The 25409-nt window shown below is 38.8% G+C and overlaps 1 pseudogene; it reads right to left on the bottom strand.

Moving 5' to 3' along the window:
• Positions 1–15708: 15708 nt before the first annotated feature.
• LOC109375857 (methionine aminopeptidase 1D, mitochondrial pseudogene) lies at positions 15709–24875 on the bottom strand (annotated as a pseudogene).
• Between the last annotated feature and the right edge of the window lie 534 nt (positions 24876–25409).

Genomic DNA, 25409 nt, shown 5'->3' with positions numbered 1-25409 from the left:
CAGTCCCCTGCAGCTCTAGCTGAGAAATAGATAGCATGTCCCCCAAAAGCCCATTTCGTCCCTGGTGAAGTGTGAGGAGATGGGCTGTGCCTCCTGCCTCTTAGCCGAGTCTCAGTGACCGTGTACAGCAGCCCACACCTTCTCCTCATGGATGCCGCATATCCTGTAGGGCGGTGGGGAGACCGGCCTTCTGTATCTGAAGAGGGCCGAGCACAGGTACATTTTCAGGAAGTATCAGTGAAGAAGAAACAGCGGCTTCATCATTATGGAGAAGTCAGTGATGAGGATCCCAAGGAGGGTGAATCCACTGTTCACAGGGTAGCTAGAAGCCATGAGATGCGAAATTTTCGTCGAAACCCTTGAAAGAATCACTTTCAATTTCTCCCTTTCTTTTTTCTTTCCTTTTATATGGAAAGAGATTTCCTTTCTCACCTCATAAAATAAAAAATAAGCAATGAGAATATAAATGGCCTTTCCTGAAATCTCCTTCCTGAGAAATAGATAAACTCTGGTCTTGATTTGCTCATATGTATCCACAAGAATGCTTTTGCACCAGCCACTGTCCTTAGGAGGCACCCTACAACATTTCTTTTTCAAATCCTGTTATTACAGAAATGTTTAAACATGCACAAGAGCAGATAGATCAATATATCTTCCCATGTAGCCTCACCCAACTTTCTAATTATCATCTGCATATGTGATACATCCTAGTTTTTACACTACAATAAAGTGAGAAAGCCCATCAAAGCATCTTGCCATACACTCTCAATCATGTGCTCTGTTGCCATTTCAATTGTCTCACATTTCTTTGACATTTCTCACCTGTGCAACACAGTTATACACCACGGATATAAACAGTTTTGGTGAAGAAAAGGCATGGAGCTCCTCGATGCTTTGGCAATCAGTCCTGTGCTGCCTTTTACTCAACTCCAAGAGATCATTTGAGTGGATTTACCCTTCAAGGCCATCCAACATGAAATCTTACAGAGCAAGCCCAGTGCACAACATTGCTGTCCATTAATCATACAGTCACTGTACTAACATGGAAAAAGGATAGGAGAAATCTATACATGTTGATAGGACTTGGTATTGCCATGTGTGTTCTCAAATATTTAGAAGAAAAACTTTTCATGTCATACATTAAAACAAGCTATTGTATTTTGATGTTAAACACTTCCCAAAATGCCATGAAAAGTAAAAGACAGAAGATGCTCAACATCATTTGCCATAGGAAAATGCAAATCAGAACCATAGGGTGATAGCAAACACACACACACACACACACACACGTGCGCACACACACACACACGTGCACACACACACACACACACAGTTAGAATCTAAAAGAGTCCAATAATAACTGTCACTGAGAATGAGGAGAAAATACAAAGCTCATACACTGCTGATGGGAATGAAAAATGGTGTAGCCACATGGGAAGAATGTCTGGTGCTTCCTCAAAATGTTCAACATAGAGTTACCACATGACCCAGCAATTTTACTTCTCAGAATATGTTCAAGAGAAATGAAAACATGTCCACATTAAATGTATAAACCCATATTCTTAGCAGTACTATTCATAGAGTCCAAAGGAGGAAATAACCCAAATGTCCATCAACCGATGAATGGGTAAATAAACATGGTATATCCATACAATGTGACATATTTTGGCAATAAAAAATACTGATACACGCTACAACATGGATGAACCTTGAAAACATTATGTTAAGCAAATGAAGCCAGTCACAGGTGACCACCCATGATCCCATTCCTATGAAATGTCCACATAAGGAAATCTACAGAGACAAAGCAGTTTAGTAATTGCCTAGGCCTGGGGAGGGAGGGAAGAGGTGGATGATAGCTGAAGGTGACGAGGTTTCTCTTTGAAGTCATGAATGTTTTAACATTGACGGTGATGATAAGTCTGTGAAGGTAAAACAAACATGAAATTATACACTTTAAATGGAGATTGTGTGGCATATGAAGTATAATTTCAAAAAAGGTATTAAAACACATGCAGGACTTAAAAAGATTAAGTGCATGAGAATCATAAAGGGTGAGTGTAGGACAAAAGACATCAACATATTTTGGGCAGATGGAAATCCCTGGAGGAGTGGTAAGTGACTGGCAGAGCAGAGGAAGTGTTGACAAAGCAATTCACAACTCAGAACCCCAGAAGACGGACAACCTGGCTGCACCACGTAAGAAAGAAATCAGGGGTTCCATGCTGTCAACATATTTAATTTAGTGTTAGTTTTATACTGTATATATTTAAAACAAACAAAATTTGTGGAGGGGAGGGCTGCTCTCCAGCATGCTGTAAACTCCTGTGGCAATGTTAGAATGCTCAGTGTGCAGAGGCTCCTAGGTTTCTTGCTGGGACAGAAGCCAAGACAACTGTTTTCAAGTTGCATTGCACACTTCTGGGGTCTGGCTGTGGTGGTGAGGGTAGCTGTGGATTTCAAAGGCAGAAATCTCAAACGTCAGGTAGCATTCAAAAAAACAGTGAATGGTGCATTAAAAAATGTATTTATTTCCCAATAAGTAAGCTTGTGGAAAAGTTGTATGGGTGGTAAAACCATAAGCTGTATATCTAGGTTTATCTAATATTTTGGCTCATTTACCGTCTCTCTTGTGTCCCTCTCTCTGTTCTGCCTCCTGCCCCACCCTCCAATGTCTTTCCTTGTATATAAACACACACACACGTATGAAAATTACACATACATTCCTGAATATTTGAGAATAAATTTCATGCACTTTCTCCTGGATTATTTCTTTGTATACTTCTTAGAACAAGGCACAGTGTCCTGTATACAGTACAGTTATTCCCTTTAGTCAATTACCATTTAGCATACGACTTTTAACTAGTATCCTATTCATATACTTTTTTTGGCAATTTATTAAGTGTTGTCCATTGTAACTTTTTTATAAACTTCCATTACAGGAGCCCGTCTAGAATCACATATTGCATTTAGTGGTCCTGGGTTTTTTAATCTCCTTTAAAGTGGATCAGTGTTTCAGCCTTTGTCTTTTATAACAAGGCCATTTTTGGAGAATATATTCAATGTGTCATTTTTATACCCCTTCTCATCTGGAAATTTCTTGGTAGAGCTTATCATACTTAAACTTGATGTGTTTACCGTTGTCAGTCCTAGGGCTCATAGGGACAGTCAGGACCCGACTTGGCATGAAAAAAAAAATACCAGAGAGGCAGAGATATGTGGAGGGATTTTCTGAACAGACACACCTCTGGCAGGCACAGGAGGGCCTGGAGAGGGGCTGGCCTTGAAGTGTCCCTTCCTACTGAGTGGAGACAACGGTGAAGCTGTGGAGGCTGGAGGAGAAGGCAAACAAGGGGCTGTCATTACTGGGGAACCTTCCTCATACGGGAGGGAAAGGATGGGGTGTCTGGGGCCAAGGCTGACTCATCAGGCTCATGGAGGGAATGCAGGCAAAGAAAGTGAGAAAATGACACAGAGCTTCACTTCAGCACTTTCTAGTCTAAATACTGAAGCTGCAGGGGTTATAACTGTCAAATGACTAGCTGGCACAGAGTGGTGGAACAGTACATGTACACCATCCACAAAAGTACTTTATTGTTTCAAAAGGTATGCAGGTCCAACAGAAATTTTGGAGAAATGTTAGAAAGCAGATAGGAAAAACATAAAACTTTTCATGGGAGAGTAACCAAATGTGTGATACAAAAAGGCCAAAAGGTATTGCTAACTATAATTTCAATTGTGTTTATTAGAATTTATGCTAAAGAGAAGCCCACTGCCTACAAGATCAAAATAAGTTTCATCCTGTGGGGTGTGGGCCAGCACAGCTACAATGTAAATACTGTCATGAAAGACAGGCTTTGGGAGAGAGAAGAAAGAACTAACAACAGGGTGGGATGGTGAATATATGGAAGGGGCTGAAGAGCCTGAAAGGGACGTTGGGAGAAAAAGGATGACTAATTATTTTAAAGTCGGGCTGGCTGAGTGGCGCGATGGTTAAGAACTGGCTTGGGATGCAAGAGGGCCCCGGTTCGGATCCCACATATGAGGGCCAGTGACACTGCCCTCCACAGCTAAGATGCTGAACAACAGCTCAACCTGGAGCTGGGCTGCCGGGAGTCACAGGTGACGGCGTAGGCTATAGCCACTGCTGCAGTGCGTTGCCATGGGCTACCGTGTGTAGCCAGCAGCCGCCATGAGCGACCGTCCAAAAGCCAGTGACTGATCTGCCTCGCCTGGGAAGAGCGCAATGACGGTGCCAACTTGGGCCAGTGAAGCAACGTCCTCCACAACTAGACTGAAGAATAAAAGGACAGCAACTTGTCTGTTCCCCTTTCCCTGATTCCCCAGTGCTTTTCCCCTCCCCCAATTCCCCATTAAAAATCTTTAAAAAAAAAAGAATAAAAAAAGATTTTACAGTCATTCGCCGTGGTTTCATGGGGCTGCCAGGTCCCCATCGCCCTCTTTGGCACCCTTTTTGTTCCTTGCTACAGGCCACTCTGCTCACTCACACTTTTTGGTGAATGTGGATTCTTTGGGGGAGATGTGACATTGGGGCTGCTGCTGACCATATTCCTGGGTTCATGCAGGTAAAAACACATCACGTATAAGTGGAAGCTGTAGTGAGGACAGAGTAGAATTTGGGAGTACAAATCCATGGGCACAGAAGGCTTTCCAAAAGTATGTGGGGTCCAAACAGAGAACACCAGGCAGTAAAAGGGTCTCAGGTATTATCTGGGTAAAAGGTTGAATAAATAGAAAATTCCACTGAGATAAAATATATGGTGTGGTGAATGGGTGGAGCTGGACTTTGGCTGGAGGGATCAAAAGGGCCCTGGGGGGATGGACCAATCTGCTGGGTGGGAGGATGGAGGGAAAGGATGGGGGTTCATCTCCCTTTAGGCATCCCTTCCCCATCCCTCAAGAACCTTTGGTTTCTGTGCAAGCTCTGTGACGTGGGCCTGGAACTCTAGTCTAGAACGTGCACTCAGTGCACAGCAGCCTGATGCAGCAATGCCCTTCCCATGATGCACGCCACCTCCTTTGTCTGAGGAGCCTCACTACACTGTGGCCCAGCTCCTGCTCAGCTCCCCAGGTATTCCCATCCTTGTCTTCCTGTGTGGGTGGGGCTCCTTCTTCTGTCACTGAGGTACCTCAACTGGAATCCATGTTTCCCAGGACTTTGAAACACAGACATCAATCAGGTAAGTAAACTTGAGTCTGCAGAGGTAGTAAACCTTTCTTTCCAAATAGACAAATTCTGTACTATCAGTTATTCTCTAAGTACTGCCTTAACTACATCACACAAATTTTAAGTTGTATCATTTTCATTTAATTTAAAATTCTTCCTTCTTTTGAGACTTCTTCCTTGACCCTTGTGTTTGTGGTATGTATTTTCATCTTTATATATTTTGGGACTTTCCAGCTATCTATCTGAAATTGATTTCTAGTGTAATTCTATTGTAGTCTGAAAACATACTTTGTATGACTTCTATTGTTTTATATTTGTTACGGTGCATTTTGTGGCCTAGAGTGGTCTGTCTTGGTGAATGTTCCATGTGAGCTAGAAAAGGATGTGATTCTGTTGTTGGATAAGTATTCTATGAATGTTTGAGATCAAGGTGACTGATGGTGTTGTTTAGGTCAATTATATCCTTTCCAATTTTCTGCCTGCTGTATCAGCTCTTTTCTGATAGAGGAGTGTTGAAGTTTCCAATCACAGTAGATTTATCTATGTGTCCTTTTAGTTGTAGCAGAATTTACCTGCCATATTTGGACACTCTTTATTAGATGTAAAGGACTGCTGTGTCATCTTGGAGAATAGAGCCCTTTGTTTCCTCTGTAATGCCCAGCTTTGTCACTGATAATGTCCCATGTTCTGAAGTCTGCTTTGTCTGAAATTATTATAGTTACTCCTGTTTACTTTCAGTAAGTGTCAGCATGGTACATTTTTCTTCTTCCTTTTACTTTTTATCTATCTGTATCTATATTTAGAGTGAGTGTTGTGTAGACAACATATAATTGGTTCTTGCTTTTTTATCCACTTTGACATCCTCCGACTTTTAATTGGTGAATTTAGTCCATTTACATTTACTGATTTTTTTCATGTATTTGGATTCATATCTAGCATGCCTGTAACTGTTTACTTTTCATTATATCGATTTTTTCTTTTCTTCTTTTTCTGCCTTTTCTGGTTTTAAACAAGCATTTCCTATGATTCTATTTCCTTTCTTCTCTTAGCATAGCAACTATTCTTCTTTAACAACTATTTTCATACTTACCCTAGAGTTTTTAATATACGTGTATTAATACAACTAATGTGTATATTTCATATAACAGTATACCACTTGGCAGTTAATGCACGTACTGAATGAGAGAGCTCCTGATTCCTCCCTCCTTTCTCTGTAATATTGCTGCCATTCATTTCACTTATCCCCATAGTACAGTACCCCAATACAGTGTCATTTTTATTATTAGGTAAATTAATAAGAAAAATGAAAGTTTTATCTTCATTTCTTTCTTTTCTTTCTTTCCTATATAGATCCAAGTTATAATTCTCCTCCCTTAAGAAATTTTTTTTGATATTTATTGCAGGTGTGGCCTGCTGCTGGTTAATTCTCTTATTTTTTGTTTATCAGATAAAGTGTTTATTTCTCCTTCACTTTGGAAGGATAATCTCACTTGATATAAAATTCTAGGTTGGTGTTTTTGTTCTCTTTCAATATATAATATATAAAGGTCTTTCAATAAATATTTTGCTGCACTCTCTTCTTGCTTGCATGGTTTATGATGAGAAGCCCATAATCCTTATATTTGCTTCTCTAGAGGCAGGGTACTTATTTTCCTTTGGGTTCTTTGAAGATTTTCCATTTCATTCTCCTAGAGTTCGAGAAAGATATGTCCAGGTATAGACTTTGTTAGTATTGATCATGCATGGTGTTCTATTAGCATTCACAATCTATGGGTAATCTGTCATTAATTTTGTAAAATTCCTGGCCATTATTAATTCAAATATTTCCTCCATTCTGTTCTTTCACTCTTAACCAAATGCCTCATCCAGAAAAAGAGCCCAACTCTTTCCTTATTACTCCACCTAATGTGCTTCTTCTCAACTCCAAGCTCCTTGAGACAATGCCAGGTCTTCACTAGGGAGAAGAGAGGAGGTGAGATTTAAATTTGGATATGAAGTGGGGATTTTCAACAAATTAAAATGAAATTGAACTGAAAGTGATAGGATCTGTCTATGAAATCATGTAGGAGGAAAAGGAGCTTCTCCAGAGCTCAGTTGAATGATGCTTGAACAAAATGGTATCTCGATTTAAACTCCACTGAGTTGATATTTTCCAGTAAACTAGATGTCTATCTGTATACATAAAGGAAGGAGCATGTTTTGGAAAACACAGTAAGCTGTTTTCAGTAGTTATCTCTGGGAAGGAGAATTTGAGATGGGTGTTTGTGTGGGGATAAAAATGTACTTTTCACTCTGTACCCTTTTGAACTTAAATAGCATGTTCATATGTTACTAAGAAAACTAAAATAATTTAAAACTAAAGTAATTAAAACCATATGATACTAACAGAGCAGAAGACTGAGTTAAGTAATAGCCCTGAAAGATAACACGTCAATTCTATATATTAAAAGGAATTTCTTGCTAATGGGAAAAATAACTATTGTAGGATAAACCAGGAAACTTGGAAAGAAGGAAAAGTTTGCTGGATGTGAGAGGAAACCTATTCTATGCATTTGGAGGGAGGTCTGTAGAAGATGTTGTAGGAGACACTTGGACCAGAGCATGAATTTTAGAAACCAATATGAACTGCTGATGCTCTTGCTTGGGAGATAAAAGTTGTGAGAGATGCCTGCAAAGCTTTTGGCAAGGAATGGGGTTCCATTTGGTATGATGCATTTCAAGGTTAAGCTCTTTTGTGTCATGTAGATGTGGCATATTTTTGGCTCAGTGCTGAATCCTGGGGTTTGGGATTTACATAACTGTAGAAGGCATCAAGTCAAGAAGCAATGCACAATAATTTGGCCTGTGACGTTTGATATAGTTCCTCACACTTATGTTCAAGCAATAGAAATCACCACCAAAACACCAAGAAAGGATTCTGCCAAAAAGTAAAGAGAGAATGACCATTTAAATTAACACGTGTTAAGTTTATGCATATACCGTTCGTTTCCCCATACATGATTAATTCTATTCTTGCTGTGTGGAGCAAATAAAAATTGTGGAATCATACACACTCTGTGTGTATAGAGAGTGGGAAGATAATCCTATCACGTTTCTGGAACTGTATTAGGCCTGAATAGAAGTTCTGATAAAATGAGGTGCAAAACTGGGTGTAGGACTGGATGCAATAAAGGTGGCCTGTGTACACAAATGCCTGCCGCAGTTCTTTCCCCCCCTGATATTCAAAGAGACGAAAGGGGAAAAACTATAAAATGATAATGTAAGTAGTAAAAAATGCCAGTCTTTGCCTTGTTTTAGAAGGAATCTTTGCCATTGAGGAGCACAGTCCAAGGAGTCTACTGGATCTTATACAAAGGCAGCTACTGGCTTTATCTTAACGCTTGTTACTCATTGAAACCACTGAATCTGGTGAGGTCAGACCAGTTATGTTGCATAGGGAGTGTTTCCTCAAGGAAGGATTCATAAATCAGGCCTCTTGGCTCATACACACTCTATTTCCATTGGATTTAAAAATAGAAGCTTTATAGTAACAGGAAGGAATGCTTCTATCACATGTGACTGAAGCCCTCACTCAAAACGGCTGAAGCAAAATAAAGATTTGGTAGAGAGGAATGGATAAAAACTGGTATATTGAATATATATATATATATATATATATATATATATATATCAGTTAATATGGATAAATTATTACAACTATCAATGCTAATAAATATAGAAAGTGTGTTAAATGAAACAATAAGTTGGAGAAGAATTCATAGGATGGGCTAGTATTTAGGTAAATCATTTAAAACACCCTACACTATCATATAGTACTTTGGGACAAATACACGTGTAGTAAAAATATAAAAATATGGAAACAATAGACACCATATTCAGAACAGGGGAATAAAGTAGTATGAAGGAATTTGGGAAGATTACAAAGGGAGTTTCAAATATATCTATTAATGTTCTTTTACTTAAAACACATCTAGTGAGGATGGGCCAAGAGGTGAAAGAGGAGGGAACAGCACTTACTGAAAGCATAAAAAGCATCTCTGTAGAAGAGTGGCTCCTCCATTTTTTTTTTTTTTTGGTTGGCAGTGCCTTTGCATTTCTGAGCCAGGACAGAGAGTGGGTAGGAGCAAAGCATCTTTCTACCTTTTTTTCAACCATCAGGTTTTCTGCAACCCCATGCCAACACATTCATGGGCTACAAATTGTATTTCACAATCCACTTCTAAGGGATTTGCAAATAGTGGCCATTTCTCCTAGATTTTGACAAGTAATTGCCAATTTCAGTTTTCACTACTATAAGTTTCCATCATTTTTTGGGGGGGAGGGAGGTGTCTTATTAAGCATCTGTAGGCTAGACTATGCTGTTTTAATAAACAACCACCCAAATTGCAGTGGCTTAATGCAGTGAAGGTTTCTTTCTTGCTCCTACAGTGGCAAATACATATATTCCTGGTCAGTAGGTTTTCCTCAGCATTTATCCTCTAAGCAGTTCACTCATGTACAAGTATCTAGGCTTCTTACATTGTACAGCTCTGCCACCTTCTTAGCCATAGGGATGAAGATGAAAGACAGTGGCAGATTGTGAAGGATGCTTAATGGCCAGTTCTGAAAGTGGTGTACTTCATTTTGGCCAATGCCATCAGCCAGAATTCAGTCACATAGTCTCACTTACATGCTAGAGGGTCCAGGGAATGTAGCCTTTTTCTGTGCCTGAGAGGGTAATAGAGTAGTTTGGTGAATTTGTAGCATTGTCCAGCCACCAGGTTTTATTGAGAATATATTAATAATTACATATTAATATATAATAATATAATAAGACCATTAGATTTTAAAACCACGTTTTGTTTTTTAACTTTTGCTTTAATTATTTACTTAGCTATTATTAATCATGTGATAACTACCTACAAACTCACCAACCAAAAGAAGATCAAGGACCTTGACAATTTCCTACAACTAACTATAACACATAGTTTTCCCTTCCTACATCCCTGGTTCTCTACACAAGATAATCATCATTCTGAAACTGCATTGATCATTTCATTGTTTTCCTTTTTTTTTTTTTAAAGAATTAGCCTTTTATCTTGAGATAATTCTAGATTCACATGCAGTTGTAAGAAATAACATAGAGAGGTCCTGTGTACTTTTTACCTAGATTTCTCCAGTGGCAACATCTGGAAAAACTGTACTACAATATCATAACCAGGGTATTAACATTGATATAGCCAACATATAGAACTTTTCCATCATCACAAGGATCAGTTATGTTGACCTTTTATAGCCACACCTGCTTCCCTTTGGCCCTCAAACCTTTATTGGCCTTTGGCAACCATGAGATTGTTCCCTACTTTTATAATTTCAAAAATGTTATGTACATGAAACCACTTTTTTTTATTTTGATTTTTTTTCACTCAACATAATTCTTTGTTGCATGTACCAATAGTCCATTCCTTTTTATTGCTCAGTAGTATTCCATGGTATGGATATATCATAGTTTGTTTAACCATTCAACCATTAAATGACATCTGGATTGTTTTCAGTTTTGAACTATTACAAATAAAAGTGCTATAGATATTCATGTACAGTTTCATTTTTGGTTAACATATTTCTTCATTTCTCTGAGACAAATGCTCAGGAATGCAATTGGTTTTAGCTATTCTAGTTTCCTTGCCTTTCCATTTACTGTAAACTTTAGAATACTCTTGTATATATCTACAAAAATATTGCTGGGATTTTGATAGAAAGCCTATGTATCAACTTGGGGGAGCATCAAGAAATTTAGTATGTTGTCTTCCAATCCATGAACATGGTGTGACGCTCCTTTTATTTAGATCATCTGTGATTTATTTCACTACTGTTTTGTAGTTTTCAGCATACATGTCCAGTTCATGTTTTGTCAGATTTACACTTAATTATTGTACTTTTGTTCAATTGTTAATAATATATTTTAAATTTCCGCATGTATTCATATGTAGTATATCAGCAGTTCTCAACCTGTGGGTCATGACCCCTTTGGGGGTCGAACGACCCTTTCACAGGGGTCGCCTAAGACCATTGGAAAACAAAAATATATTTACATTACAATTCATAACAGTACCAAAATTACAATTATAGAGTAGCAACGAAAATAATTTTATGGTTGGGGGTCACCACAACATGAGGAAATGTATTAAGGGGTTGCGGCATTAGGAAGGTTGAGAACCGCTGTATATAGAAATAAAATGGATATTTCTATATTTATCTTTATCCTGCAACCTTACCGAATTCACTTATTAGTTCTAGAAGATTTTTTGGAAATTCCTTTGGGAACTTCTGTGTAGACAATCATGTCCTCTGCAATAGGGACACTTTTATATCTTCTTTTCTGATCTGTATGTTTTTATTTCATTTTCTTACATTATTTCACTGGATAGACCTTCTAGTACTATGCAGAATAAGAGTGGTAAGAGAGGATACTCTTGTTTTGTTCCTAATCTTAAGGGGAAAACATCAATCCTTCACCATTAAGTATATCAGCTGTTGGGTTTTCGTTTTTTCTCTTGTTTTTGTAAATGCTCTTTATCAAGTTGAGAAAACTATCTAGTCCTATTTTTCTGAAAGTTTTGTAATGAATGAGTGTTGAATTTTGTCAAACACTTTTTTTTTTTTTTTGCCTGTATTGCTATATAATCCTCGGATTTTTCTTCTGGGAGTTTGTTAAACTCCACTTGGTCATGGTATATAATTCTTTTTATATACTGTTACATTTTATTTGCTTATATTTTATTAGGGATTTTTGTATCTATGTTCACAAGGGATATTGGCCTATAAGTTTCTTTTTTTGTACTGTCTTTGGTTTTGTTATCAGGATAAAACTGGCTTCATAAATGACTTGGGAAATATCCTCCCCTCTTCTATTCTATGCCTTATTTTTGGAAGAGATTTTGTAGAATTGGTATCTAAGATTCTGTTAATTTTTTCATTCACTTTCCCCCCATTGTTTAGATTGAATAATTTCTACTTATTACATTCTATTTTATATTTGTCCATCCATTCTGCTGTTGATCCCATCCATTGAGATTTTTTTACTTACTTAAAACAATTTTTTATGTGTTCTAAAATTTCCATTAATTCTTCTTTTTATCTTCCTTTTTCTTTGTTGGTATTTTCTGAGTTTTTTTTTTCTGAGACTTTCTAATTTTTTGCTTGTTTCAAGTGTGCTCATAATTGCTAATTTGAGCATTTTTTTTTCATGGCTGCTTTCCAATCTTTATCAGATAATACAAACATTTTCATCTCTGTCTTTTTAACTAGTGTCTTTTTCATTCAGTTTTAGGTCTTCTTGGTTTTTGGTATGATGAGTAATTTTCAAATGAAAACTGGACATTTTGAGTACTATGTTACGGGATTCTAGATCCTATTTAAACCTTCTGTTTTATTTAGTCTCCTCTGACACCTCAGATGGGTAAGGTGGGGGTGCTTCCTCATTACTGTCAGGTGGGTGTAGAAGTCCAGGTTCCCTATTTCACCTTTGTTAACACCTGAAGGTGGGGTTCCTACTTACTGCTAGGCAGGATTGGTAGTTCTGGCTCCTTCACTAGGCCTCTACCAATAACCAAGACTTCCCTGATAGAGAGGGGCAGACCTCATTACTGCTCTTCACCTGCCCTCCACTGACACCATGGTAGTAGTGGTAGCCTCATTACTCCTGGGTAGTGGTGTAAGTCCTGAATCTCCCCAAGGCTTCCTCTCACAGTACCACAGTGGAAAGAGGAAGAAACTTCCTGTTACAGCCAGTTTGGAGGGGAAATTCGAGTTACCCATGCTGTCTCTACTGAACCTGTAGGGAGACCTCACTACCACACTGCGGAGATGAAAGTTGTGGCTCCCTACTCCCCTTTGACACTACCTCTGTGGGTGGTTTAGAGTTCCTTGTTATAGCCTGATGAAGGTTGGGACTGGAGATGAAATCTAGACTCCCCCCACCTCAGTCTTTGCTGGCATGGGTTGGGCCACATTTTTTCTGTGGTGTTTCACTAGAATAGTGCAGTTATTTGTCTATAGGTTTTCTGTCTTGCTAGGCTGTCTCTTTCCTGGTTCTTTGGTCAGGAAGAGTAGTTTTTTGTTGGGGCTCCCCCTGCCCCCGTCCATTGGTGTTTCTGTGTTGCTGGCTTCTTCAGCTTTAAGTCTGATACATATACATAAGACAAAAAGAAAATTCAGGGAACTCACCAGAATATCCTTCCTTGGGTCCCAACATCCCTAGATGGTCTGGGTTTTTTTTCCACCTTTCAGGTCTTCTGAAGTTTTGTAAGGTCCTGTCCTCAGAGATACTGTTGCAAGAACCATATTAGATGAATAAGGTTCCAGGAAACTATTCAGGACCCCCTTTGTCCCTGGGACCAAACCAGGGGCTTCCCGTCCCCATTACAAAACATTTCTGTTCAAAACCTATTTCAAGGAAGAAGTCATACCCCGGCCAAGCAACACCTGCAATGTATGCTGTCAGGTGCCAACAATAACTGCTTGTTTTGCAATAACAATCTATTCTCGCTTCTGTAAACCTGTTTATAATAACGGCTTATTCTTTAAACCTGCTTCTGCTTAAGCTCCCAAAAACAGGTAAAGCATATATAAACTCTCACCGGCCAACGCCCGGGGCCATTTTCCTGTTGCAGAGTGAGACAGACGCCAGGCCTGGCTCAATAAAGCCTTCAGAACGAAATCTCTTGTCTCTTAGGTTTTTATTAATGAGCAAGCACCTAACAGTTTGTCTTAAACAAATGTTTTTAAAAAGAAATTTAACATTTTTTATTTTTTTATTAGTTTCTCTTAATAAAATTTTAAAAATAAAAAATTGAGGTAAAATTGACATATAACAGTAGTTTCAGGTATACAACATAATTATTCAATATTTAAAGTATTGCAAAATGATCACTTCAGTAAGTCTACCTAACATCCCTCACCATATATAGTTATAAATATATATATTTTTTATGATACAGACTTTTAAGATTCATTCACTTAGCAATGTTCAAACGTGCAATACAGTATTAACTATAGTCACCATGCTGCGCAAGCCCACCTTGGCAACCAGCACTGGAACCACCATGGTGAGAGTTATAGAAACTAAAGTCAGCGCTCTGAGATCCCAGCATCTTCCCTGAGAAAGAAGTAGAGGAGTTTCAGCGTATGGACGGTGAAGCCGTAGAACAAGATGGTGGGTCTTTCCTCTTAGAGCAACAGTGAGAGAAAGAGAGCAGGTGCAGTATGAGCAGGTGAAACGCACTTTCAATGCAGATAAGGCGCTGCGGAGGCTGCAGTTGAACAGGAAGGTAACATCAGCTGGGTCCCGTAACTGGAGTGAAGAGGGGCACGTGACTTTGAGCGTGGCTTCCCAGTGCACGGGAAGCACTTCCTCTGATTGAGGCCATCCAGGAGCTCACAGGTCGGTGGGCGGTTGTGTGGAGCCCCACGACCTGTGGCGGTGGTCGCAGCAACACAACTGCTTTTAGTGACGGTGCTAGGCTGGAGGAAGCACGCAGGTGAGGGACCACCTACACAAGAGCACAGTCTCGACTGGGGTGCCCGGAGGTTCCGCACCCTCTGAGCCTCGCCACCCAGCTCCTGTCTCAGACAACCTGGGCCCCCGCCAGGAGCCCCTGGCATGCATGAGCACCAGGCCACCAAGCAAGGGCGGCATGACGGGTGGTGATCCCGGGGACGGCTATGGGCGGCCTCCTCTCCTTGGAGCCAGGGCCCTGTCGGTTCCAGCAGCTGCCCCCACCCCAGCTGTGCCCCTACCCCGGCGGCTCCCAGCTCCAGCCCAGCCGGCCTTCTACCCCCAGCGGCAGCAGCCTTGGAGCCTGGCTCCAGTCCCAGATGGCATTGGACTTGACCCTGCCCAGGACCCACTCCGAGGAGCTGCCTCATTTTCAGCCACGTGGATATGAACGGAGAGCTGGAAGAGGCCGTGGCCCTGCCCAAGTGGCCTTGTAGGTCACCAGGTTTGCTCTCATTGGCATTGGGGACATAAATCCCTTCCTGGCCGCCCATCCAGAGTGCTCTGGGCTGCACTTGGAGCCCCTGTCACCCTGTGACATGATGACCTGTTGATTGCTGGCCACAGGCGGGCATGTGGGGCCTGCCTCTGTCAGTGTCCCAGACCCTTCCCCTCAAAGGCCTCAGTAACACCTTCTCTGCTTCAGAACACTTGAAGGACTGGGGTGGCGGGGCTTGGGTCCTACCCCTACCCACAAGCATCCCATGCCCTCAGCGTCTGGCACCTGTGCCCTGCTCCAGGCTGCCGCCCCCACAGTGGGAACTGTAGCACAGCTGGGTATGGAGGTTGGGCCTGATCCAGCCAACAGAGGCCAGGGAAGGCTGCTTTCCCCGGCGTCCCACCAAATGTGGACCAACTTGCAAGCTATTCTGATGAATTATGTGGTCAGATGCATTATCAGTTACAGAGAAGGGACACCCCCCCACCCCCCCACCCCCACAAGCTGCAGTTACTTCATCTCTACACATATCCTGGTAACCTCTGTTTACTTTTTACCAAATTCATCCACATTGCCCACCAAAAATGCCATTGTAATAGACTGTGGCAACATGTAGATAATATCTATCCTGAAGCGGTCGACTGTCAGGAATACCATGACACAGCACGTTGTTTACAGAGGTACTGGTTTTGTAAACCTCTGTTGGCATGACTCATGAATTTCTGCTGAACAAGAATTTCCATCTCTTCAATAGTCATGTCATCTTTTAAACCCTTCCCAGCCAGGAGGAGGTCATGACAAGCCCAACGAGGTCCTTGAATCTAATCTTCATTCTTCTAAACTGTCTCCCCAGTTGGGTACAATGCCTGTGGTCACATGGTTTGGCTTCTTTACGTGCTTAAGGACTGGACAAGCTGAAGAAACTTCAGCTGGCAAAACTAGGCTATGTGAAATATCTCTTTGTCTCCGGAAAAGAAATTTCTTCTTTGTTGACTGCTTGACTACTTATATAAGTAGATAGGATTGACTAATAAAATGAAAATTCTGTGACAGCCTCTGCGTATGAGCAGGTGGACACTGCTGGATGCCGCGGTATTGGTGTAAGTCACCTACACCAGACCTATCCAGGGTGGGGTTGGGAGAAATAGATGAAGGGGGTCAAAAGGTACAAACCTTCCAGTTATAAAACAAATAAGTTATGGGGATGTAATGTATAGCATATGTATTTTATATACCATATCCAGGGTTTTTAGTTGTACTTAGTGGGAAGAATAAGGAAAAATACATCTATCTTCCCCAGAAGTAGCAGCTGCTTTCCTTTTTATATAGAGTAATTGTATTTATTCCTATGTAGCTTTTATTTTACTTATTTTAATTTTACAAAGGGTATCATTCTCAACCTATTTTAGGGACTTCCTTTTTTCACACTAATATATTAAGAGTCATCATTAAGGCAGCAAATCCCTGTGTAATTGATTAGTTCTGACTGCTATGTATATACGTGTATACTGTGGTTTATTCATTCAGTTCTCTGTGGATGGATATTTGTGATAGTCCCAGGTTTTTGCTATTGTGAACAATGCTGGTGTGAGCAATCTTTTAGTGTATCTTGTAGTACATGTGTAGAGTTTCTCTTCACATATACCGAGGAGTGGAATTGCAAGGCTGCAGGCTATGTAAATCTTCAACCATAGAAGACAATTGTAAATTCTTTAATGAAATAATTGCACTAATTTATGTTCCCACAAGCAAGGTTAGAGACACTACAGATGCTTACTGAACTGCAGCCTGAAAACTTTCTCCAAGCAGTGAGGTAAGGTAATTATGGGGCTCCCCTCAAATTGTCCCTCTCTCAGGCATCACTCACTGTCAATTATTGTCTAATGACCAATATCTACAAATTACAAATTACTGTTGAAAGCATTTTGGATTTTTTTTTTTTTAAGTTTCTGGCAAGTGAGTCAATCTGGTTCCTGATTCTCCATCTTGTTTGAAAGTAGTAGTCTTTTTAAATCAATAACCCTTTTTCTGCAGTAATTGTCTCTGTTTTTATTTATAAAATTTTTTTGTCATCTCTACTAATCATGATTAATTCTGCCAAAATTTAATTATTTTGTTAGTTTTTCCAAATAGTTATTTTTTTGGCTTTATTTTATTTTATTTTTATCCCTTGTCTTGTATTTGCTTTAGTTATATCCTGTTGTTGTCTTTCTGATCTTGTAAGATGGGCAATTAATTAATATTTAGGCTTTCATTTTTTCCTCTTAATATTCATGTATAAGGCTACAAATTTCCCTCAGATTACTGCTTTTGCTTCATCACATAAAATCTGATATATAGTTAAAAATTTTTAAATCCATTCTAGATATTTAAAACTTTCCATCATGACCTCATTTTATCCCATGAATTATTTATCAGGGTTTTAAAAATAATTCAAGTAAGTGAGAATTAAAAATTTATATTTGAATTAATGTCTGACTTAATTACATATATATTTTTGTAAAATTGTTTGAATTTTTTATGGCCTAATTCATGATAAATTTTTATAAATAATCGTATTCATATGTACTTGAGAACAATATTTTTATTCCACTTGTCAGATGAAGAGTTCAATGGTTTTTTTAGTTGTGTCATTCAGATCTTATATATCTTTGCTTACCTTTTTTTTCTATTTGACTTCTTAATAATTGTGTTGAAATGTGTAGACATCTCTCACTATGATGGTAGATATAGTACTCTGTCCCAGCAATTCCAGTAAAATTTACTTCGTACACTTTAAGGCAGTTTTATTAATGACCACCTATTTAAAATCATTTCATCTTCTTGGAGAATTGAGTTAAGTAGTGAACTGAATTATCTGTCCCTAATAATACATTTTACTTTAGCATTTATTTTATCTGTTATTAGTATACCTATAACAACTTTCTTTTGGTTATATTTGTTTCATGTTTCATTTTCTGTTCTTTTAATTTTAACCTTTTTTGTGTTTTTTTTTCTTATACTTTAGGTATGTCTTTTAAAATCAGCATATTTTAGATTTTATAAAATCCAGACTGCGACTTTTATCTTTTAAAGTTTAATATATATTTATTCATGCTAATTATTAATATATGGACCAGTTTAAAGATCTCAACTTATTATTTCTGTTTATTTTTTTCTCTGTTTCCAGTTGTTTCATCCTCTTTATCTCCTCTCTTCCTTTAAATTGATAGCTGTATCTACTCAAAATGCTGATTTGGGAGTTTTTTTATTGCTGATCCACAGTGAGATAAGGAGCTCATGCCAGAATGCAAATGAAAGCACTACTCCCTTCATTCAGAAAGTCCTTATGTAAAAATCATGTCAGCTGAACTAAGCAGTGTCCTTAGTGATCTGGTTGATATACACGCTGGTGCAACATCCTTCTCTTGCCAAGAACTGATAAACAGTTCAGCTTGGTAGACCTCACTTTTGAGAAATACCGTTTTGGCATGCGTGTTCTAACATTCCTTGTGAGAACTCTACTTTCAGCATAGTGATAGTATTTAAGCTTTTTAATAGGGATTACTATGAATATGTTTCCTCTTTTACTTTGATAATAGATTTTTCACCCTTTCTTTATGATAGCAACCAACTCTAAGATAGCAAACAAGATATTTAATCTCTTTTATTCATATATCACTTTTAGCATCTCTTGTATTCTCTTATTTAAGAATATCTCTACTCTGTTTTCAACCTGGAACTTTGCAAGGTAAAACTTCTGAGGCCTGGGAATATATTTCTGAAGCCTTTAGATTTGACTAGTATTTAGGTTGGATATAAAATCTTAAATTTGAACTTCTTTTCCTTTAGTACTTTGGAAATTCTACTTCCATCATTTTCTTGCAGTTAGGTTGATTTTGAACACTATGATTTTATTCCTTTGATGTGATATGCTTTTACTTTTTGTTAGCTTTGAGAATATTTTCTTTATCTTCCTATTCTTAACTTCTAGTATAATGTGATGTGGATTTTTCTTTGTTTCTCCTTTTGGCACTCTATAGATTCTTTCAGTCTTAGGTCTGTTATCTTTTTAAAAATCTGGGACATTTATGTACATTATTTCTTCAAATATTTACTGCTTTAAAAAATTCTCTTTCTGTGACTTGGATTTTAGCATTTTTGTTTTTATTGCTTATTCCTATTGACTTTTATGTTTCTCATTTTTTTGCCTTTCTTCTTTTCTCAGTGGTGTCTTTTTAAAAATGTATCTTATCTTTGTGTTCTTTATTTCAACTATTGTAATCTTTAAAATATCTGCTTGACTCTTCTTAAAGTATTTTTTATTTTATCATATTGATATTAAGCTGGTTTAAAATTATTTGTTTAAATATTTTTGCTTCTGATGGAATCTAAAATCCAGATAGTTGTATTCCTCAAATATCTTTTCCTTTTGGCTTGTGGGCTTTTTTCTGGAGATATTTTTGAATCTGTCAAGCAGTTCCTACAGGGGAAGGCCAGATCCCTGTTTTCATCACCACAGTCAGTTCAGGGGGTGAGAGTGGGTTTATGCATGAGCCCTAATGTGGACAGGCCCATGCAGTGAGTCAATAACTTCTCACCCTAAAAAACAGAACTAAAGGCAGGGCTTTGCTCTTTGTCCCTCAGGAAAGAGCAGCTTTAGATGGAGATCTTCTTTAATCACAGCAACTTTCCAAAGTCATTACCCCAGTTTTGCACCACTTCACAGTGGCCTCTGCCATTGATTTTCCTTTATTTTCGAGATCACTTGGACCAAATCTGAGTTGTTATAGGTGTGGGTGGGTATTCTTAGTCTCAATAGTACCTGTTATATTTTATCCTCTGTATAATCTCTACTGGGCCACTTCTTGTTCTGGCCAAAGCCCTCTTACATCAGTTCAAAACAGCACTCTGTCTTCATCCAGGGACTTTGCATACCTTTGTTGGTGCCTTTGGTTGACCTTGGGGTGAGGGCCAATAATAATGCCTGGTCACCTTCCTTGTAGAATCTGGGAATGGATCTATCCACCTTTTGCTGTTTGGGGGACCAATTTTGTTTTTGTTTTTTTTTTTCAGCACAAGGTAACATATAGTTTTGTCTCATGGTTTTATTTTTACAAAAGGTTTAAATAGAAGTAAAACGTAGAATACAAAATACCACACCCAAGCTTTTTGTCTGTGTTCCATTTCCAGTCTTTAGCCACATACAATCTTTTTTTTTTTTTTTTTTTTTTTTTTTTTTTTAGCTGAGCCATCCTGCCACCTTTTGGCAGCTCAGTGGCAACTCAGCTCGGGCCGGGCATTGAATTGCTGTTGCTCACAGCTCAAACTCTTGAGCGAGCTCCTAACCAACTGAGCCACTCAGCTGGCCCTAGCCACATACAATCTTAATAATTTTTTTATGCTACACGTTTTTTTCACCTTACATTATTTTGAGTGTACTTCTTTTGGTTTGTTCTTTTTGTTTATGTTTCTATAGTGTTTATTTTTAATATGTTGCATAATATTCTAAAAAATTACATACCAAAACTTACCAAACCTTTCTTAGATTATATTTACTTTTCACTACTAGAGATGAGTTTAACATTTTTTTCTGTCTATCTATCATCTATCTAGATTCATTGGTTTACATTTATTTTAATAATAAGATTACAAAGTCCATGGATGTAAAAACTTTATGACTCTTGATAAGTATTGCCAAATTGCCTTTCAAAGAATGATGCTATTTTTTGAATGGTTTTCTATACACTTATTCTGATGTATACTTCATTGCATATGCACAAATTTGTTGTATGTCACTTAAGACAAATCCTCTTCTGTCCTTTTACACTATTCTGATTACATTTTTAAGGATACATTAAATTAAAATGGTGATAGACCATTAAAAAAAACCCACTATTACTTCCAAATAGCCCTGTAATATCTTCTTAGTTCTAATTCTAATTTAAGTAATTAGGAATATAAATATAAATTAAGACAAACGGGTGACATTTACTCCCTCAGATTCTAGCAATATAGCAATATAGACAGCATGTATTACTTATATAGTTTGAGGTCTTAAGTGCCCCAGAAATGTACAAAATATTTCTTGAAATCAGTGTTACTTCCATAAGTTGTCTGAAAGTCTGGCCCTCCCTCTCTGTTTGGAACCATGTAAGTCATAGATTTTCTATCATGCAGGAAAGGGATGGAGATAGAAAAAGGACAGATATTAGACTTCTTGCCAACTCTGATGCCTGGTGCTCAACCTAGATATAATTTGACATAGAAAAATTGAGAACTGTTAACATTTTTACATATTGATGGTCTGCTATTGCTGTCCTGCTATTATCTTTAAACAAATACTCTAAATATATTGCTTACATTTTTATTGTGCAATATAATTTACAAGATTCCTGAAATAATCATGGTTAATATGTGCCAAGCACTGTTTTATTATAGATACTATATGTTTAATACTTGGGTTAAATTTTGCTGCATAACGAACTGTCAAAATCTTGGGAGTTTATAATAATAAACGTTCATTTTCTCCCTCACAGGTCTGTGGGTTGTCTGTGGCTCAGCGGGGCTCTAGGAGCCTGGCCTTGGCTCTAGGCTGTGGATTGGGTTCCCATCTGCTTCACTAGTGCCTACAGCTACCTGGGGCATGCTCTTCTATTGCAGACCACAGAAATGTAAGTGAGAGGCTGAGCCACACAAATATTTTTAAAACTCGTATCACATCTGCTAAATTTCCATCGTCCCATGCAAATCTCTTGGCTAAGTCCCACTGCAGTGGGCTGGAATATATACTCTGCTGACAGTGGGAGGCACTGCAAAGTCACATGGGAAAAAGTGTGGATGTGTAACTTTCTTAAGGAGTGAGTGAAGAATTGAAAACAATAATCCAGTGTATCATATTCCTCAGAGAAATTTTGCAGATTGTCTGTTGTTAACTCACCATCATCCCCACCATATATTGAAGATGCTGATTGCATTGCATTTTAGTGGAGAAGTCAAGTGTACTAGTCAGCTCGAGCTGCCATAACACAATGCCATAGACTGGGTGGTTTAAACAACAGAAATTTATTTTTCCCAATTTTGGAGGCTGGGAGCCTGGAGATTAGGGTGCCAGCATGTTCAAATTTCGGTGAGAGTTCTCTTCCTGGCTTGCTGCCTTCTCACTGTGCCCTCACATGGCAGAGAGAGACAAGAAGCAAGCTGTGTGGTGTCTTTATATAAGAGCACTAATCCGATCATGGGAGCTCACCTTACCTCATTTAAGCCTAATTACAGTAAAACCTTGGATTGCTAGTAGCTTGGTTTGCGAGTGTTCAGCAAGACTAGCAAACATTTCTAATACATTTTAACTTGGTAAATGAGCAATGTCTTGCAATACAAGTAGTTTGTTTCCAGAACGAATTATGCTCACAAACCAAGGTATTACTGTATCTCCCAAAGGCCTCCAAATACCATCACAGTGGGTGTTAAGACTTCCACATACGAATTTGAGAGGGGGGCACATTTCTGTCCATAGTTCTAGGAACAACATTTCCCAGAATTCGTAGCTAACAGGTCTGGGTCAGGTTGTGTTAGTGAGAAACACTTATTGAGATAGCAAATGTGGAAAATTAGGAGGAGAAATTATTCTCTGCCAGCAGGTGGGCAGGTAGAGGGCAAATGATAGTCTGAGGTTTGCAGGCATTCTTTGAAATTTTTTGCTTTGGTGTTGCCTGCAGCTGAGAGCATCAGCAGAGGTTTTAGATTCCTTAAGCCTTCTGACCTCTGGCAGCCAGTGGTGATTTCCCTGACGTTTGCTCCCCCAGACCTTCCCCTGATTTTATAAGCATTTGTCACATTTCATTCAATTTTAGATGCCCTTATTTGTGTCATTAAGAAAGAAAAAAATGCTTCTAATTAGATTAAAAATTTTTTATCCCTAAGATTTCTATTCCATACTTTTTAAAAAGGCACTTTTAGACTTTTTAAATTTGAGAAACCATGTATCACAACTGTACATACATAAAAATGCAAATATAAGCACAATAAATTTGTTGCTGTTCCTGAAATAACTTCACATTTAGATTTTTTCTCTTGTGAGTCATTGTTCCACTCAGAGGCCTCAGTGTGTTTGTTTTCCGACTTATTAGGAGGCATCAGGAGCATTAGGGTTAGATCATTTCTTCCTTTTTTTTTGAAGGTGGATTTAAAAAATTTTGTTGTTGTTGGGGAACAGTGTGTTTTTCCAGGACCCATCAGCTCCAAGTCAAGTAGTTGTTTCAGTATAGTTGTGGAGGGCACAGCTCAGTGGCCCATGTGGGAATCAAACTGGCAACCTTAAAAGAGTGTTCCATCATTATCTCCTGTCTTTTCTTCCAAGCTGTTAACAACTATTCTGCCAGTTTGGCTGGTGTTATCTTGATTTTATGTCAACTCTGTTCTCAAAGAGTCCTTAAATGGTTTGTGGATTCAAAGTGTGAGGATTTGCAATGGTTCAGTCTGCCACCCGGAATGACCATAAGGTTCTGCATTTCCCAATGAACTAACTCTTTAACCATCTTAACACATGTCCCTACGATGGATCAAGAACTACTAATGGTTGGGTTGTGTAGGGTTCTTGGATATCTATCCTGAACACCTTCGGCTAGCTCAGTGGTCATCCATTTATGTGTGTTGGGCATGTATTATAACATCTTGGGGGAAGAGCTCATTTTTGTATACTATTTTGGAATTTAAATTTAAATATAAGTTTACAACAGCAAATGTGAATGTACAACAGCAAAAGTGAACCTTAATCTAAATATGGACTTTGAGTGATACAGATGTGTCAGTGTCGGTTCATTGATTGTAATGAATGTAGCACTTGGGGTGAGATGCTGGTGGGGAGACTGCATGAGTGGGGGTAGGCTGTATGGCAACTCTGTACTTTGTGCTCAATTTTGCTATGAACCTAAAATTGCTCTAAAAAATAAACCTTTAAAAATTACATATAACAACTATACTTTAATTGGCAATTATGCGTAGCTTTACAGGTTTAGGCAGCTTTTATAATCTGTGTCATCATCTAGATCTCTTTGGCACCTTTAGCAGTGATAGTATCAGCACTGGAGTTTCTTTAGCACTATTTGATTAAACAAATAGTTATATTAATTTCCTCAATTGGATCACATGTTGCTGGAAATTAAATAACTGTGTTCACAGTCAGCAAATAGTTTTTGACAAATTGATACTTAGGGCCTTAAGGATAATCCTGGACTGTATACGAATTATTCACATTAACCTCTCTTTTATGTCTTTTGGATGATTTGGCAATTTCTCCTGCTTTCATTTCCTTCTGAATTTGACTTCCCCTAAAAGCAGAGCCTGAGACAAGGATGTGGGTGCATAGAGAGCATATTTACCAAGTGATCTCTGGAAGTAAGTGACCCTCTGGGGCATTAACTTGACCCCTGGGGGCATTTACTGCCTTGCACACCCCGATTTCCAGGCTCCTCTGAAGTAGGAAAGCAGAGAAGCCCTTACTGTTTTGAATAAAGGGAAAGAACAGTGATGGAGACAGAAAGATGATGATTGGTAAGCACTATGCTGGTTTTGTTTTTCTCAGGTTACTTGCTAGGCCAAAATGCATAAATTAAGACTTAGCGTGAGCTTGTGATGTTTATTCTTCTAACCTGTTTGCGTTTCTGCCTCTGTAACAACTGCTTGCATGGATGCTGTCTGTCTGTCCCCAGTGTATCTTCTCCGCATTCTCGCATTCACTCCAAACCCCTGTCATCCCATAGTAAGTCAGTAATTTGGCAAGCTTATGTGGAAGCCACATCCTAGTGTGTCTGGTCCACATGCGCTCACTGAGCAGACACTGCTCACTCATCACATTGGATTTGGGATGTGGGCACTCCACCTAGGTGTTGCCATCCCAGGAGGCCCTGCTGAAGCAGCCTGCCAGGATTGGTCTTGTCCTTTACTGTGTCATAGAGGTGGTAGGGACTTTGGGAATAAAAAGGAAGTCCGTGCAGTAGTGGCTGACTTCCCAGAGTATAGGTGCATGCTCAGGAGTCACCCTAAATAGGAAGGGGCCATTTGCCAACATCTGCAACTTAAGCTCTGCGAGCAGCTCAGAGAGGAGAATATGCATGCCCTGCGGCATTTGGAAAGGCCCCATGAGAGAGCCAGGTCTGAACATTATTGATAAGGGTCCCTACTACACATTCTTTTTGAAGCCTGGGCCTCCTGAGCAAATGCCACTTGAAAATGTGATGTTATTTCTTGTTAATCACCAAATTATACGG

The sequence above is a fragment of the Hipposideros armiger genome, unplaced genomic scaffold (assembly GCF_001890085.2).
Source record: "Hipposideros armiger isolate ML-2016 unplaced genomic scaffold, ASM189008v1 scaffold_995, whole genome shotgun sequence".
Lineage (NCBI taxonomy): Eukaryota > Metazoa > Chordata > Mammalia > Chiroptera > Hipposideridae > Hipposideros > Hipposideros armiger.
Note: the sequence above shows the minus strand (reverse complement) of the source record. Positions and strands in the feature narration are given on the sequence as shown.